This window comes from Danio aesculapii, chromosome 14, assembly GCF_903798145.1.
Source record: "Danio aesculapii chromosome 14, fDanAes4.1, whole genome shotgun sequence".
NCBI classification, from domain to species: Eukaryota; Metazoa; Chordata; class Actinopteri; order Cypriniformes; family Danionidae; genus Danio; species Danio aesculapii.
This window is the reverse complement of record NC_079448.1, coordinates 41,739,222-41,755,433: the sequence shown is the minus strand read 5'-3', so window position 1 is coordinate 41,755,433 and position 16,212 is coordinate 41,739,222. Positions and strand designations below refer to the sequence as shown.

The following is a 16,212-nucleotide window of genomic DNA, read 5'->3' as shown; positions in this document are numbered from 1 at the left end:
CTTGTTGTGGTACCTTTTGGCCACCCGTTCCTGTCGCGAGCCTGGACTTGAGCTGCCAATAAGAGAGCCTATGCGACCGATTGGAAAATGTCATTTACAAACACAGCCCACACTGTTGTCAGGATAAGCATGGTGAGTCACAGCTTTTGAAATATTCAGCATGCTAAAGCTATTACAGTCCTAATTGAATTGTTCCCTCACTGCGATAATGCAAAAGGGGCTCTTCTCTGCTGATACTATAATTTGTATTCAGCCAATATTTCAGAAGAATCTCTTTATGAGCATACAGTCAATGCTAATGTGTGAAATTGGTTCCTTTTTTTCCCATTAAGGTGGGATGTCAGTGTGTCTGGAAATACTCCGTCATTTTAAAAACTCCATCCTTAACAAAGATATAAGCTTTGGAGAAATAGAGAAAGATGGCCTGTCTAGTTAGTAGACTTGAACGTACCCAATCGGCCCGTTTCAATATTCGCTGAAGTATGCCGAGGAGTTCCGCGGAATAACAATCAACCTCCATCGAGACATCCGAAAGATATAAATCCTCAAGAACAATTAGCTAATAACAGACATGAGAGGCAAGGGGGACCTGGAAATCTCAGACCACCTAAAGGACTGTCATCTCTGATAGCTCAATTACACGTTTTGCCAAAGGACCTTCAGTTTACAGGCATTGATTGTGCATAGATCTTCGCAGCACTAATTTGTGTGTGTTTTTTAGACAAGGAAACTATGGCAAAGTCACACTCCAGCACACGGCAGCTGAGGGGCATGGCAGAAGAAAGAGATAGCGAGACGCTCCTGGCGACTGGCGTACTTTGCCTACCAATGGCAGGCAGCCTGGACTGGTACGGTAGCCAGTAGACTAATCTAAAAGCTCAGAGCCTGCCATGAGGCAAGTTTGCTTAGTAAGAATGACAAGTGAAAATCAGAGAGCCCCGGGCTACACCTCTGGCAGTTTTAGGGTGGGGAGTGAAGAAGCTCAGGGAGTTCATTTGTCCGTGAGCTCACCATCCATGTCAGATCTATGAGAAAGACAAGCGGCGCTAGGAGAATCCCTAACAAGCTGAGACATGACGAAGAGACAACCTATATGAGGGAGAATATCCTTATTCTCAAGCTATAGTTCACTTTTTTTAGTTCTGGATATCTACAAGTTGCCAGTTAGAGAGCTTGACTTAAATATTACCATCTCAATACTGATACTGTGACCAAAAAAAAAAAAAAACTAAAAAAGGAGAAGACTTGAAATCTTTCCTCTAACTGGCATGTCACCACCCTGCAGTTTATATCTAACTGTATGACATGTCAGTAGGTACTGTAGGTACAGTTAAAATCAGAATTATTAGCCGCCCTGTTTATTTTTTTCCCTAATTTCTGTTTAATGGAGAGAGGATTTTTTCCAACACATTTCTAAACATAATAGTTTTAATAACTCATTTCTAATAACAGATTTATTTTATCTTTGCCATGATGACAGTAAAGAATATTTGACTAGACATTTTTCAAGACACTTCTATACAGCTTAAAGTGACATTTAAAGGCTTAACTAGGTTAATTAAGTTAACTAGGCAGGTTAGGGTAATTAGGCAAGTTATTGTATAACAATGGTTTGTTTTGTAGAAAATTGAAAAAATATATAGCTTAAAGGGGCTGATAATATTGACCTTAAAATGGATTTAAAAATAAAAAATAAAAAACTGCTTTTATTCTAGGCGAAATAAAACAAATAAGACTTTCTCCAGAAGAAAAAAAAATATTATCAGAAATACTGTGAAAATTTCCTTGATTCCTTAAACATAATTTGGGAAATATTTGTATAAGAAAAAAAAATTCAAAGGCAGCTAATAATTCTGACTTCAACTGTATATGGTGAGCTAATTTATGACATTGCAACGCTATCTCATTAAATGGTGGCTTGTAAAAACTTGTATAGATTTTTATAATCTCATTCATACAATTTAGTAAGATTTGCTCATCCCCCAATGACGATTGGGTTTAGGGGTGGGGTTTGGTGCCACGCCTCCTTTTAAAAAATTGTATGACTGAGTTTAAATATGAATATGAAGTCATATGAATTAGCCACTAAACTGAAATAACATAAAAAGTTACGTTTCCTCGTGAGATCAGGCTGGATATTCCAAATAGCAAGAACAAATGAAATGAAATGAAATGAAATGAAATTAACCGCCAACTTATCCAGCACATGTTTTACGCAGTGAATGCCCTTCCAGCTGCAGCCCAGTACTGGGAAACACCCATACACACTCATTCACACACATACACTACAGACAATTTTAGCTCACCCAATTCATCTATAGCGCATGTCTTTTGACTTGAAACCGGAGCACCCAGAGGAAACCCACGCGAACACGGGGACAACATGCAAACTCCACAAAGAAATGCCCAGCGACCTTCTTGCTGTGAGGCAACAACACTACCTACTGTGCCACCGCGTCACCACAGCGGAATGAACTTCCAACTTATTTGGCACAGCAGATGCCCTTCCAGCTGCACTCCAACACTGTGAAACACCCATACTCTTGCATTCACATCCAATAACTACAGCCAATTTAGGTTATTCAATTGACCTGTACCACATGTCTTTCGACTGTAGTACAAGCGAACTCGGGGAGAACATGCAAAATCTACACAGAAATGCCAACTGACCTGGCTCGAACCAGCGACCATCTTGTTGTGTGTTAAATTATCATTATTTATGAATCACAATCACAAAATTGAATAAGCTGTGAATAGGGTGTGCATTATTTAAACATAGTTAACCTGCAGTTATACAGTACATAGTGTACCTTCCAAAAAAGTGATGTCTATTTGTATAATATAAATATGAAATATATAAATGATGGCATGGTGGCTCAGTGGTTAGCCCTGTCGCCTCGCAGCAAGAAGGTCGCTGGTTTGAATCCTGGTTGGGCCAGTTGACATTTCTGTGAGGAGTTTGCATGTCCTCCAAGTGTTGCCGTGGTTTCCTCCGGGTGCTCCAATTAACCCCACAATCCGAAGACATGCGCCATAGATGAATTGGAAGAACTAAATTGGCCGCAGTGTATGAGTGTGTGCATGAATGCGAGAGTGAATGGGTGTTTCCCAGTACTGGGTTGCAACTGGAAGGGCATCCGCTGTGTAAAACATATGCAGGAATAGTTGGTGGTTCTTTCTGCTGTGGTGACCCCTGCTAAATAAGGGACTAAGCAGAAGGAAAATGAATAAATGAAGATATAAATATGAAAGATGTTGATGCTACTGTCAGACCCGGTTCATGTAAAGAATACCTTACAATCAGATTTGCTGTCAGATCAGATGTTGTCCTGCTATATGTCAGTGCTATCAAGTTATTTTTGCTACTTTTTACAAAATAAAATCTCTTACTTTTGAAACTTCCTGACTTGTCAGCTAATACCATTAACTTTTCAGCCGAACAAGCAAATGTGGTGACGCATACTGGATATCACTTCATTATGAATAAAGTGCAAAAAGGAATTAAGAGCGTGGAACATTTATGAGCTGTTTTATGAGTTTTTTTAAGAGTTATGCTGTCAATTTGTAAGTCAAGATCCAAAAAGTACCAATAAAACCCATAAGTGGTTCAAGCTGCGAATGATTTGAATGCAAGCATAATATTTATTCTTTTAATCAGGAGCAGTTTCTATATCTTTGGTTGAAAGTTACAGCACTCAGTATATGCGAGTATACCCCTCACAATTCTCTCATTTAAATGAATATGTTCTAAGGATGCTTTACAATAACATAATTGTGCATATACATTAGATTAGTCAGTATTAAAGCCAAATCTGGAGCTAATCTAACAAAATAATTTACGATAACGGTGCAAAAATTAGTAGCCCAAATTATTAATATTAGCCAAATTAATATTAGCCTAAATATTAGAGAAAAACATTAAATAAACTATTTTAAAAGAGCAAAAATAAAGATAAACAAACAAAATATATAATTTTTTTTTAAGTTTTGTAGCTTGTAATTTGTTTTGCAATCTTTCCCATTAATTGTATTATTTTCTATTTCTAAAGATGTTTATTGACTTAAAAAAAGATATATATATTATATATATATATATATATATATATATATATATATATATATATATATATATATATATATATATAAACACATTTACCTGTTAATATTTACCATATACCTGTTTTAATAAATCTTTTTTTTTTCAAATGCAACAAAATATATTACATATAATCACTGATAAATATATAAAAAAAATATTCATTTTCAAAAAGTAGTGTACTCATTAAAGGTGAGCACTGTACGCTACCTGACAAAAGTCTTGTCGTCTATGCAAGTTTTAGGAACAACAAATAATAACTTGACTTCTAGCCTCTAGATTACGCTTATTTTACCAAAATAAAATATGATCATGCCTTGATTTTGAATTATTTGATTAGGAGAGTAAGGTCTGATTTTGCTTAGACAAAAGTCTTGTCACTTATTGAATATAAAGTCATGATGCAGTGGAAAAAGAAATAATATTGTGTATGACCCCCATGAGCTTGGTGAGCTGCATCCATACATCTCTGCAATGACTCAAATAACTTCATAATACTTCAAAATAATAGTCATCTGTAATGGAAAAGGAAGTGTTCTTGCAGGACTCCCAGAATTCATCAAGATCCTTTGGATTCATCTTCAGTGCCTTCTCCATCTTACCCCAGACATGCTCAATAATGTTCATTTCTGGTGACTGGGCTGGCTAATCCTGGTGCACCTTGACCTTCTTTGCTCTCAGGAACTTTAATATGGAGGCTGAAGTAGAGAAGGAACGCTATTCTGCTGAAGAATTAGCCCTCTCCTGTGGTTTGTAATGTAATAGGCAGCTCAAATGTCTTGATATCTCAGGACTTTTGTCAGGTAGTGTATATCAGGCAACTCTATTGCCAGCCTACAAACTGAATATACAGTAGTGTCAACTGAACAGCTATAACCTGTTTAATAAAGTGGCAACATTAAAAGAATAACTATGGTAATACAAAAATAAAAAATGCCAACTTCCAAACAAGTGCCAAAATCATTATAAACTTTTCTGACATCTCTACTGCAAAGTACCATGCTTAAACAAGCCCAAAAGCAGAGAATAAATCCAGATTTAATGAATATTATCTGTAATTTAACACCTTTTCATGCTTGTAGCTTTGAAAGGGGCTTTGCTGTGGAGTAAGCCTTTTCCCACATGGTTGATTTCATTTGAAGTTGCCATAATCTTTGTGTGCATTCCTCTGAGTCTACCTTTCCTGAAATATGTCAAATGCTTGCTACAGAAGTTACTTTTTTGAAAAGTATATGACAGGGAGTCAAGAATCCACAACAGAAGGTTACTTTCTACACTCACACATACTTCTGAAAGATTAAAGTTAACTGAAGCTTAAAAAGAGCCAAGATGCCTTGTGTGTCTCTGAGAGATGATGGTCAAAGTTACTGCATCTTCATAGATGAAAACGTACTTCAGCCATGGCCAAAAAAATGAATAGATGAAAAAAAGTCAAAAAAGGCTTGGGATCTGTTCAAAATTTTGTGTACATATATATATATATATATATATATATATATATATATATATATATATATATATATATATATATATATATATATATATATATATATATGCATCATCCTCCTGTGATTTTTATTTCTGTTTCTAATATTTCCTAAATGATGTTAACAGAGCAAGGAATTTTTCACAGTATTTCCTATAATATATATATATATATATATATATATATATATATATATATATATATATATATATATATATATATATATATATATATAAATATATATATTTTTTTCTTCTGGAATTAGTCTTATCTGTTTTACTTCAGCTACAATAAAAGTAGTTTTTATTTTTTAAAAACCTTTTTAAGGTCAATATTATTAGCCCCCTTAAGCAGTGATTCCCAAAGTGGGGGTTGTGGGACAATAAGGAGGGGTCGCTTGGTGATTTCCAAAAATCTAATTAATGTAATTACACTACTAGAATTAACATATTTCATCTATAACCTACAGTAGATAAAGATAGTAGTTAATAGTTACATGTAAAAAACAACATGTAAATAAAAAACTATCAGCCATTGTGACCCCTGGGGAGATTACAATATAATAAAGACACAGCAATAACGTCAGATGCAGCAGACTGATATTATAGCACCAGATTGAATTTAACATTAAAACATTGAAAATAAATACAGGTCAGAACTGAACATCGCCGAGTGGAGGTCTCCAAAATTACACCAAGATTAGGCTTGGGCCTATTAGTGTGTGTGTGCTGTTGAGTGCAATGTTTGTAAATTTTTAACCACCTAAGAGGATAGTGGGCACTGCGAGTCACTGGTATTGTTATTTTGATGGTCACAGGCTGAAATATTTGGGAACCCCTGCCCTTAATGTGCATTCACACTGAAAGTGGCGAGAGCGTCAAAGTAGCCAGAAATCATTCATTTTCAATGGGAGCTGGTGGCGATAAGCAGCGGGGAGCGGTGTGGCGCGTCTTCGTCGGTGTGGCAAAGAGAGTTGAAATCAAGTCAACTTTATAGTAATGAGCTGTGGTGAGATTTGGCAACAAGCAATCGGAATGTTTAAGTCAACCACTTGAGAGGAGTCAAAGAACACAGTCCTATGAACTTTGGTTCTGACCACAGTATTCCCAAGGGTTTGATTATTTCGGTCACTGGATTTCCAGTTATTTACAATGTTTTCTTACAGGGAAATACGTAAAAAAAAATTACTGGCAAGTTACTGATGTGCATTAATGTTATACAAATTTTATGGGCATCTCATGCAAACTATAATGACTTCAGAAGATTTTGGACAAGTGGACAAATATTGGAAAGTGGAGCAAAGTCACACCACACGCAGCAACTTAATCTTTCATAGTCAAATGAATTTGATAAAAAGTACACACCATTTTCATGCTAGAAAGCATATCTTTATGCGGGAATGTGAGTGATTTGCTGATGTGCTGCAATCAGGGCCGGAGTGGGACTCCTTTTCAGGCCTGGAGCTTTAAGCCTTAGACCGGCCCACCTCAGTTCACGACTGACTATATTAAAATAAGGTCATTTCCAATTCAGTTTCTAATGACACTATCACTTCTTTTTCAAGTAAACAGCTGCTTTAGAACTTCAAATGTTTTTCATAAATATGAGAACATTAAAGGGAAGCTAAATCTCCAACACTATTCTTTAAAACATCACAATGTCCTTTCCTGCAATATCTGTATATATATTCTTTGCAAAATTCTTTATACATATCCAGTCCTTTGTAACGGTGGTCACACAAAAAAATTAAAATAAAATATGTACACCTACATAAGTAACCCAAACAGTAATATATGTCATAACACTAAAAGTGAAGAAAAAACAAAAAAAAACAAACTACACAGGGGAGGTTCGATCTCCGGTCGCTGGCGTCGTAACGCAATGCATGAGGAAGAAAAAAGTATCGCACTGTCATCTGCAAAACTCTTTTAACCACAGTATTACTTTCTATTGATGGCTTAATCTTTTTGTGCCCTTTTTAGATTTCTGATCAAGTTATGTCAGATTTATTAATGTAGTAAATTATCTGATTTTCATTAAGTAGGCGTAATATTCATTAATATAAATTTTTCGAATTCTTATATTCACTAAGGTACCGCTGTTTGCGGTCGAATGATTATCATTGGTCATCATTAACCTGCAGGCTGCATTTTGCTCACGGGGCTGCAAGAAAATAAATAAAAAGAGTGGAGCTGCAGCAAAAATAATGAATAAAAAAGAGTGAGGCTATGGTCAAATAAATAGATAAATGAAAAAACTGTAAATGTTGAGAGTGCAAGCAGCTAGGGACACCAGCCCTCGTGGCCAAAAAAACAGACCGGCCCACCGGGAATTCTCCCGGTCCTCCCGATTAGCCAATCCGCGTCTGGCTGCAACGGCCCCTTTAAAAACGAGATCAATGTTGCATATTTTGCAGCTGGAGCTGTGAAGGCAGACAGCGTTGTCGCCAGGTCGGCTAGAGCGAATTTTGACACTCTCGCCGCCTTCAGTGTGAACGAACATTTAAGATTTTTTTTTTTCCCATTGTCTACAAAACAAACCATCGTTATACAATGATTTACCTAATTACTCTAACTTGCTTAGTTAACCGAATTAACCTAGCTAAGTCTTTAAATTGCACATGAAGCTGAATACTATAATATTATATACTGTCATCATGGCAGAGATAAAATAAATTAGTTATTAGAAATGGGTTATTAAAACTATTATGCTTAGAAATTGGAGGAAAATGTACAGGGGAGCTAATAATTCAGGAGGGCTAATATATAAAATAACTATAATAACTATATACTACTATATAACTAAAAAAACTCTAATGTTACCACATATTTAAGACTTAGAATGACTAAATACATGTAGTCATGCCTCAGTATTTGAATTAAAACATACTTTACCAGAAAACTGCCAGTATTTGAGCTTCGAATATGTAAATAAGAAAGCTAACTTCTCCATCAACCCACCACAAACTGCTAATCTCACTGGAGGTGGTGACTATGGTTGGCTGTTTCCTTCCCAACACCAGATGTTTAAGTAAAACAGAAGGGTTTAAACACAGCAGTGATTTCTCAAAGCAGTTCTGAGCTAACAACCGCGTTAACATGTGAAAAGCTTCTAGAAAATGCAAATGAGATGTACAGCTGGTACCAAGTGTGACTGTGTGAGTCTCGGATCATGGGTCAAGTCCGTGGACGGCCCTCCATGATGAGCTCGTTAGCAAGCTGAGGTCTGCCATGCGGGGGGCCATTTACTTGACTGAACTGATTGAGAATGTGGGCATTTCCCTTTGTCCATCAATAACTGCCCAATCAGTGGCGAAGCGAAAAGCTGTCCGCACTGCAGGCACTTCACTAATGTTCCGTAAATCTGAGTCTATAAATGCCATATTACTGAATCATTTGACAGCTCAAATAAAGAAAGACCAAAAAAGAAAGAATAGAGGTAAAGAAGGAAAAGATGAAAGAAAAGGTGGGCGAAAAAAAACATTTTGAAGGAAGGTGTGCAGAATTTTTACACTGCTGAAATACATGTCATTTGAAAAAAAGAGGATGAAAGGAAAATAATGGATGAATGACCAAAGGAAGGAACAAGTCTATCATAAGAATACTCAAAGTAACAAAAGAAAGAAAAGATAGTCCCTTTATTAATCCGGGGTCGCCACAGCGGAATGAACCGCCAACTTATCCAGCATATGTTTTACGGAGCAGATGCCCTTCCAGCCGCAACCCATCACTGGGAAACATCCATACACACTCATTTACACATATAAATTACTTATTTGCCAATTTAGTTTACCCAATTCACCTTTACCACATGTCTTTGGACTTGGGGGAAACCGGAGCACCCCAAGGGAAACTCATGTGAACACAGGAGAACACGCAAACTCCACATAGAAATGCCAACTGACCCAGCCGAAGATAGAAGAATGTAAAAGGGAAATAAGAAATGAAGAAAATGTATAAAACAATGGAAGAAAGAGGTACAAAAATATGAAGAATCAAGGAAGAATGCAAGAAACTAATGAAGGAAGGAAGGAAAGAAATGAGGAAGGAAGGAAGGAAGGAAGGAAGAAAAGAGCGGAAATAAGGCAAGAAACAACAAAATAAAGGAAATAAGAAACAAATTCATACATTAAATACTTAAAGGGCACATAGGTTCTGTGTCTCCAGAATGTGTCTGTAAAGTTTCAGCTCAAAAAACCCATCAAATTTTTTATATACCTTTTATAAGTTTCTAATTTATAGCTCTGAGCAACAGGTAGCGGTTTTTGTGTACTGCACCTTTAAGGCTAGACCTTCACGGCCACCATAATCTCCTCCCTCAGCTGCTTCAGACAATAGACAGACATGATGGACGCCGATCTCATGTAACGTTTGTGAGAAATACTACAGTAAGTAACTTTACCAATGAGTATTTGATGCATTTGTTGTGGAGTTGCAGTGATAAGTCACACACAATGTCGTTACAAAGTTCACGCATGCACACACACGCACGCAAGCACGCACGCACGCACGCAAGAAAATGTCAAATAAGGCAAAGGCAAGAAACAAACAAACAAAAAAAAGAATGGAAGATGATGTATCTGGGAAGAAACATGGAAAAATAAAGGAAATAAGAAACAAGGGAATTATATCATCTAAATATTAAGGAATTAAGGGGAAGGAAGAAATTAAGACAGGAAGGGAAAATGTAAAAAAAAAATAAAGATAACAGATAAAAAACTAAAATAAAATAAAATAAAACAGATAAATGAGAGAAGGAAGGAACACAAGTCTATCATTAGAATACTCAGTAAGTAACAACATTAAAGACTGAAAAAAGAAGACGTAAGAACATAAAAGGGAAATAAGAAATGAAGGAAATGTATAAAACATAAAGGAAGAAAGAAGTATCAAAATGCAAAGAATTAAGGAAGAATGCAATAAACTGATTAAAATGCTCAAAGTAATGAAATAGAGAGTGAAAAATGAAGGAAGGAAGGAATGAAATAAGTAAGGAAATAAGAAAGGGGGAAGCAAAAAAGAAGAAAGGAAGAAAGGAAAAAGGAAGGAAGGAAGGAAGGAAGGAAGGAACGAAGGAAGGAAGGAAGGAACGAAGGAAGGAAGGAAGGAAGGAAGGAAGGAAGGAAGGAAGGAAGGAAGGAAGGAAGGAAGGAAGGAAGGAAGGAAGGAAGGAAAAATGAAACAAGCAAGGAAGGAAGGAGGGTAGAAGGAAGGAAGGAAAAAAGGGGGGGCGGAGGGAAGGAAGGAAGGAAGAAAGGAAGGAAAGAATGAAGAACGGAAATAGAAATAAGGAAGGAAGGAAGGAAGGATGTAAGGAAGGAAGGAAAAAAGGAAGGAAGTAGCCTAAGACAACAGAATGAGAAAGGAAAACAATACTACAGAATCATAAAGAAAGAAAGAAAGAAAGAAAGAAAGAAAGAAAGAAAGAAAGAAAGAAAGAAAGAAAGAAAGAAAGAAAGAAAGAAAGAAAGAAAGAAAGAAAGAAAGAAAGAAAGAAAGAAAGAAAGATAAGTACCCAACATGCCTATGAATGTCATCGTGCACAGATAGTGGTCATGGTCAGTTGTCTGCTTTATGGCCCATTGCACAGAGTTCTAGAGTAGAGATGTCTACCCTGCCGGCACCAGACGACAGAACCCAGCACATGTTAGTCCGCTACTATGAGACCCAAGGACAGGCTTTATGCCGAGGTCACAGAAAATACTGCCAAGCGTAGAGCTCTGATGGCCACTGGATCCTCTCTCACTCCAATGCCCATGCTCAGGGCAGGGTCACCCATCAGAGGTGTCCTCCCTCTGGGCCATAACACCATCCAACACAAACATGGAAGAAAAAAACGAGAGAGAAAGAGAAAAACACAGCCACCTAACATCCATGTCACCTCCAACCCCCCACATTTGAACATCTAAATGACAAAACACCTAGTAGAACATTAAACCTGGTATACAAACCAAGGACTAAACAGATTCTGGGACTACTTGGATGCAAATGTGTAGTGAAGGCCAACAACTATAACAGAAGGATGACAGGACGTTCAGTATTTGCAAACATAAACGTCACCTTCTTTTAATCAGGCACCAATTTGCAAGCAAGTTCACTTCAGGAGAAAACGAGAGGTTTGGATGTTTAAGAGTACAGTCGTGTGGTGCTACTGAGGTGTTTTAGAGAGTGGTGTAAAAGCAGACATTGATTAATGGTCCAGTGAAGTGGTGTGAAATGTACATTTTTATATTCGAATTTTGATCTCAACTGAAAAAAATTAAGAGAGGGTGGAACATAGAGTAGCAACAGCCAATAGCGTTTTGTTTTATCACAGTTCTGCCAGTGAGAGTCATTGAGCTCAAGCACATCAAATGACAAACATCTTGAAGGGGGCGAGGCATGTCAGATAATAGAGAGCATTTGATTGGTCAAGAACACTTTCCAAAAGACATAATTTGAACTGCGCTTATGTTAGTCTGTTTTTATCATTCCCGAGGTTTCCATAATCCTGGACCAGGCCGTATCCTGAGCAGCTGCTGTAGTGGTCATGGAGGAATGGAGAGCAGGACACTGATTCTTGTAAGGCTCCAATGACAGGCAAGTCTTCGCATTGATCCTGAAGGGCCAGGCTGTATACCAGCGGTGACCTCTCCTTGTCCAGCTTCTCCACGATGGACGTCAAGCTTTCTCTAACCTCCAGCGCTTAGACTGCAGCTCTGCACAAGAAGTTTGAACATAAGAGAAATGGTTGTGCCCAACTGAGCCTGTTTCTCTCAATTTTTTTCCCCTTCACTTTCGTCAATTGGTGAAGTTGTTCCTCGCCGCTGATACCACTGGCTTGCGTGGTTCTGGACTTGTGGAGCTGCGCATCGATGGATTTGCTCTTAAGTGTTTGAACTCTCAGCGGTGAAAATTAAACCACACTGAACTGAACTAAACTGAACTTCAACTCTGAAAACTGGACTGACAAACTTTCAATTTACTATAATCTTCTGTTAAGCTGCTTTGAGACAATCTACATTGCAAAAGTATTATAGAAATAAAGATGAACTGAATTGAATTGATGAGAAACTGAAGTATGAGGTGACATTAAGAAAAAAAAAATACATTGATCCATTAAGGCGGAAGTGACAAACCTCAAGCTTTACATGTTTATATCTGTTTTATATCATCTGAATGCAAATTTTGCCCTTGTTTTTTTTACCACACAAGCATTTAAACGTCTTTGATGACTAAAATACTGATACTAACATCTAAAAAATGTTGTTTTAATTATGTCGGACCTTTAAAGATTACAATGTAACAATAGCACACGATAAAAGGTATTTTATTTTTGTTAAAAGGAGTTTTTCTGCGATATCACAGCAGAACAAAAGTATACTACTATGACAAAAAGCACCTCATATACATATTATGTGCTTTATTCAGTGTTAAATGCTTCCAATGTGAGTCTAAATATCATTTATGTGACATTTATTGCCATACTACTGAAAGCAGCAGCAGATAGTTTACCTCAAATCATGAAAATAAAATAACTAGCAGACTGTTTGAAAATAAAAGTCAGAACTGAGACCAACAACATCAATTACTCAGTTTATTATTAGGGCCAGACAGAATCTGCGGATTTCTTGCTATTTCTGTGCAGAATTTTGTAAAAAAAAAAAGAAAAATCTGTGAATTTATGCGGAATGGTTTTGAGAGTATCGTAAATAAAAACTTAATATATAAAATTTTTAAAATAATACATTTTAACTTTTAATGTTTACAATGCAAATATATTTACTTATTTGGTAAACAGGCGATGCAGTGGCGCAGTAGGTAGTGCTGTCACCTTACAGCAAGAAGGTCGCTGATTCGAGCCTCGGCTGGGGTCAGTTGGCGTTTCTGTGTGGAGTTTGCATGTTCTCCCTGCGTTCGCTTGGGTTTCCCCCGGGGTGCTTTGTTTTCCCCCACAGTCCAAAGACATGTGGTACAGGTGAATTGGGTAGGCTAAAATTGCCCGTAGTGTATGAGTGTGAATGAGTGTATATGGATGTTTCCCAGAGATGGGTTGCAGCTGGAAGGGCATCTGCTGCGTAAAACATATGCTGGATAAATTGGTGGTTAATTCCTCTGTGGCGACCCCGGATTAATAAACGGGACTAAACCGAAAAGAAAATGAATGAATGAATGTATTTGGTAAACAAAGCAAGTCTCTCATATAATATATCTACTAAAAGACAAACTGTATTGCAAATAAATCATATAAACATTTTTATATTAGTCAATAATATTACTGAAATTCATTTCAAAACCGAATAAAATATAAATTTGCCCACATTTACACAAGCAAATAAATAGACTCAATGATGGGCTAAAAATCTGCAGATTCCATGTGGGCCTACCTATTAATAATGTTAAAGAGGTTTCATATGTATTAATCTGATTACCATTTAATTGGTAGTGCAGTCGCTGGTATTTAAATGTTTCTGTCACGTCGCGTCACGTTTAGTGCAGACAGACAAATTGCTTGTTGCTGGAATCTTGTCACTTCACATATTGTTAGAATACAGTGTTAAACTGTTAAATTAAATTACTGCAGTTATTTATTTATTTATTTATTTATTTTTGGGGAAAAAAATATCATCCCACTGTTGAACACTACTTGAGTAGCTTTCGGAAACAGGTTTGTAAAAGACTGAAAATTGTGAAAAGTAAGAAGAAGCGTTCAGCTATGCCACAACTGGCTTCAGCTTAAACCCCTGTGGTTGGGACACCTGTGTCCCAGCAGCATCTGGGACGCCTCCGAATAGATGACAAGGCCAGCGAAGAGATGTAACTAAGAGTGACGGTGTAGTTCTGGCTGCCTGGGAACAGCGGCAGGGGGGTGGCTGTCTTTCATAGCAGGACCAAATGGCTTCGCCGTCCAAATCAGCTTGTAAAACACACAGCCAGATGTCCATCTTACATACACAACAACAGCAGTTAAAGCTTTCATACACATTCTGGTAACAGTTAAAATGATCTCAGTAGGGAGGCTTACCTGCCAGCTCTATAAATAACATGTGAAAAACAAATTCAAATTAATACAGCATGTACAATTCTGAAGAAAACTGTCAGCTGATATTTTTTCTTTACCCATCTCCAATCACTGAACTCAGATGAATAGCACGCCTATTATAGGCATACTAACTTCATTACAAACTCAGCTTTATGTAAATGTCAATTTATTTAATTATATATTGTGCTGCACAATACAAATAACAAAGAGTAAGATTATACAGCTATAGCTAAAACAAACAATTCTCACTGATAAAATGAAAAAATCAAAAAGGTAAGTTTTCAGCCTAGATTAAAAACAGACAGATATGATATAGATCTAACACAGAGGGGCAGAGCATTTCTCGATGTAAGACTAGCTACTGCGAAAGCAGGGCCACCCCTGCATTTCAGTCTCAACTTAGGGATGCATAATAGTCTCTGATTTGACAAAGGAAGAGACCGACCAGGCTGATGTTCAGTCAACAGGTCTGACAGGTAAGAAGAAGCCAAGCCATTTAGTGATTTAAAAACCAAGAGAAGGAGATAAAAGTGCACAGGCAACCAGTGCAAGGAGCGTAAGACTTGTGTGATGTGGTCATGTTTTTTGGTACTAGTTAAAAGCCTTGCAGCAGCATTTTGAACACTGTAAATGGGATAGAGTTGTTTGACTGAACCCAAAGTATAGTGAGTTACAGTAGTCCAATCTAGAAGTAATAAAGCATGAATTATTTTTTCCATATTGTTCTAGATAGAAGAGGTTTGACTGTTTTTAAAAGTCGACGCTAAAAAAAGCAGGATTTGACCACTGCGTTAATCTGTTTATCAAATCTCAAGCCATCATCAAAGATAACACCCAGATTTTTTACCCAAGGCTTCACAGAAAAGCTTGATTTACCAAGATTTACTGGTGGTGTCCCAGAAGAATCTGATTGGCCGACTACACTTATTTCAGTTTTACTCTCTTTAAAATCAAGAAAGTTCAAAGACAACCAGGTTTTCACATCCGACAAGCAAGACATGAGTCTCCAACCCACTTGAACTTGGTTTTAAGGGCAGGTGAATTTTAGTGTCATCCGCATAACAGTAGAAAGACAGACCATGTTTTCTAAAAGAACCCAGGGGAAGCATATATAAGGAAATAAGTAAAAACAGGTTACTTGCCATAATCCTCATTATCGCATGCTTTTATCCTGAGTCTAGAATGTACATGCTCGCTACTGTCAGTAGTTCTGTAATCCCACAATGCACTTAACCTCACATTACACCAGGGGGGAACTGCACATCTAATGACATTAGGTATGAATACATGAATACTCCAAGTTGCTTTGGATAAAAGTATCTTCTAAATGTCAAGTAGTGAAGTGGAATCAATGTGAATCCTAACACATCATACACTGCAGGTTGAAATCCTCATGCAGGAAAAATCCTTAAGCTCCAAGTTTTGCAGAAATGTTATTGATAATGCAAGACAAACTTGAGAGTAAAGGTTAAACACAGATGTGACCCTGGACCACAAAACCACTCTTATATTGTACGGATATCTTTTTGCCAAGAGCCAAAAATACACTGAATGGGTCGAAATGATAGCTTTGTCTTTTAAGCCAAAGACAACATTAGAATGTTAAGCA

The 16,212-nt window shown here is 37.1% G+C and overlaps 1 protein-coding gene across 6 annotated transcripts in view; it reads right to left on the bottom strand.

Moving 5' to 3' along the window:
• Positions 1–16,212, bottom strand: part of diaph2 (diaphanous-related formin 2) — a 763,661-nt gene that overhangs the window by 302,693 nt on the left and 444,756 nt on the right. The gene's annotated exons all lie outside the window — the stretch shown is intronic.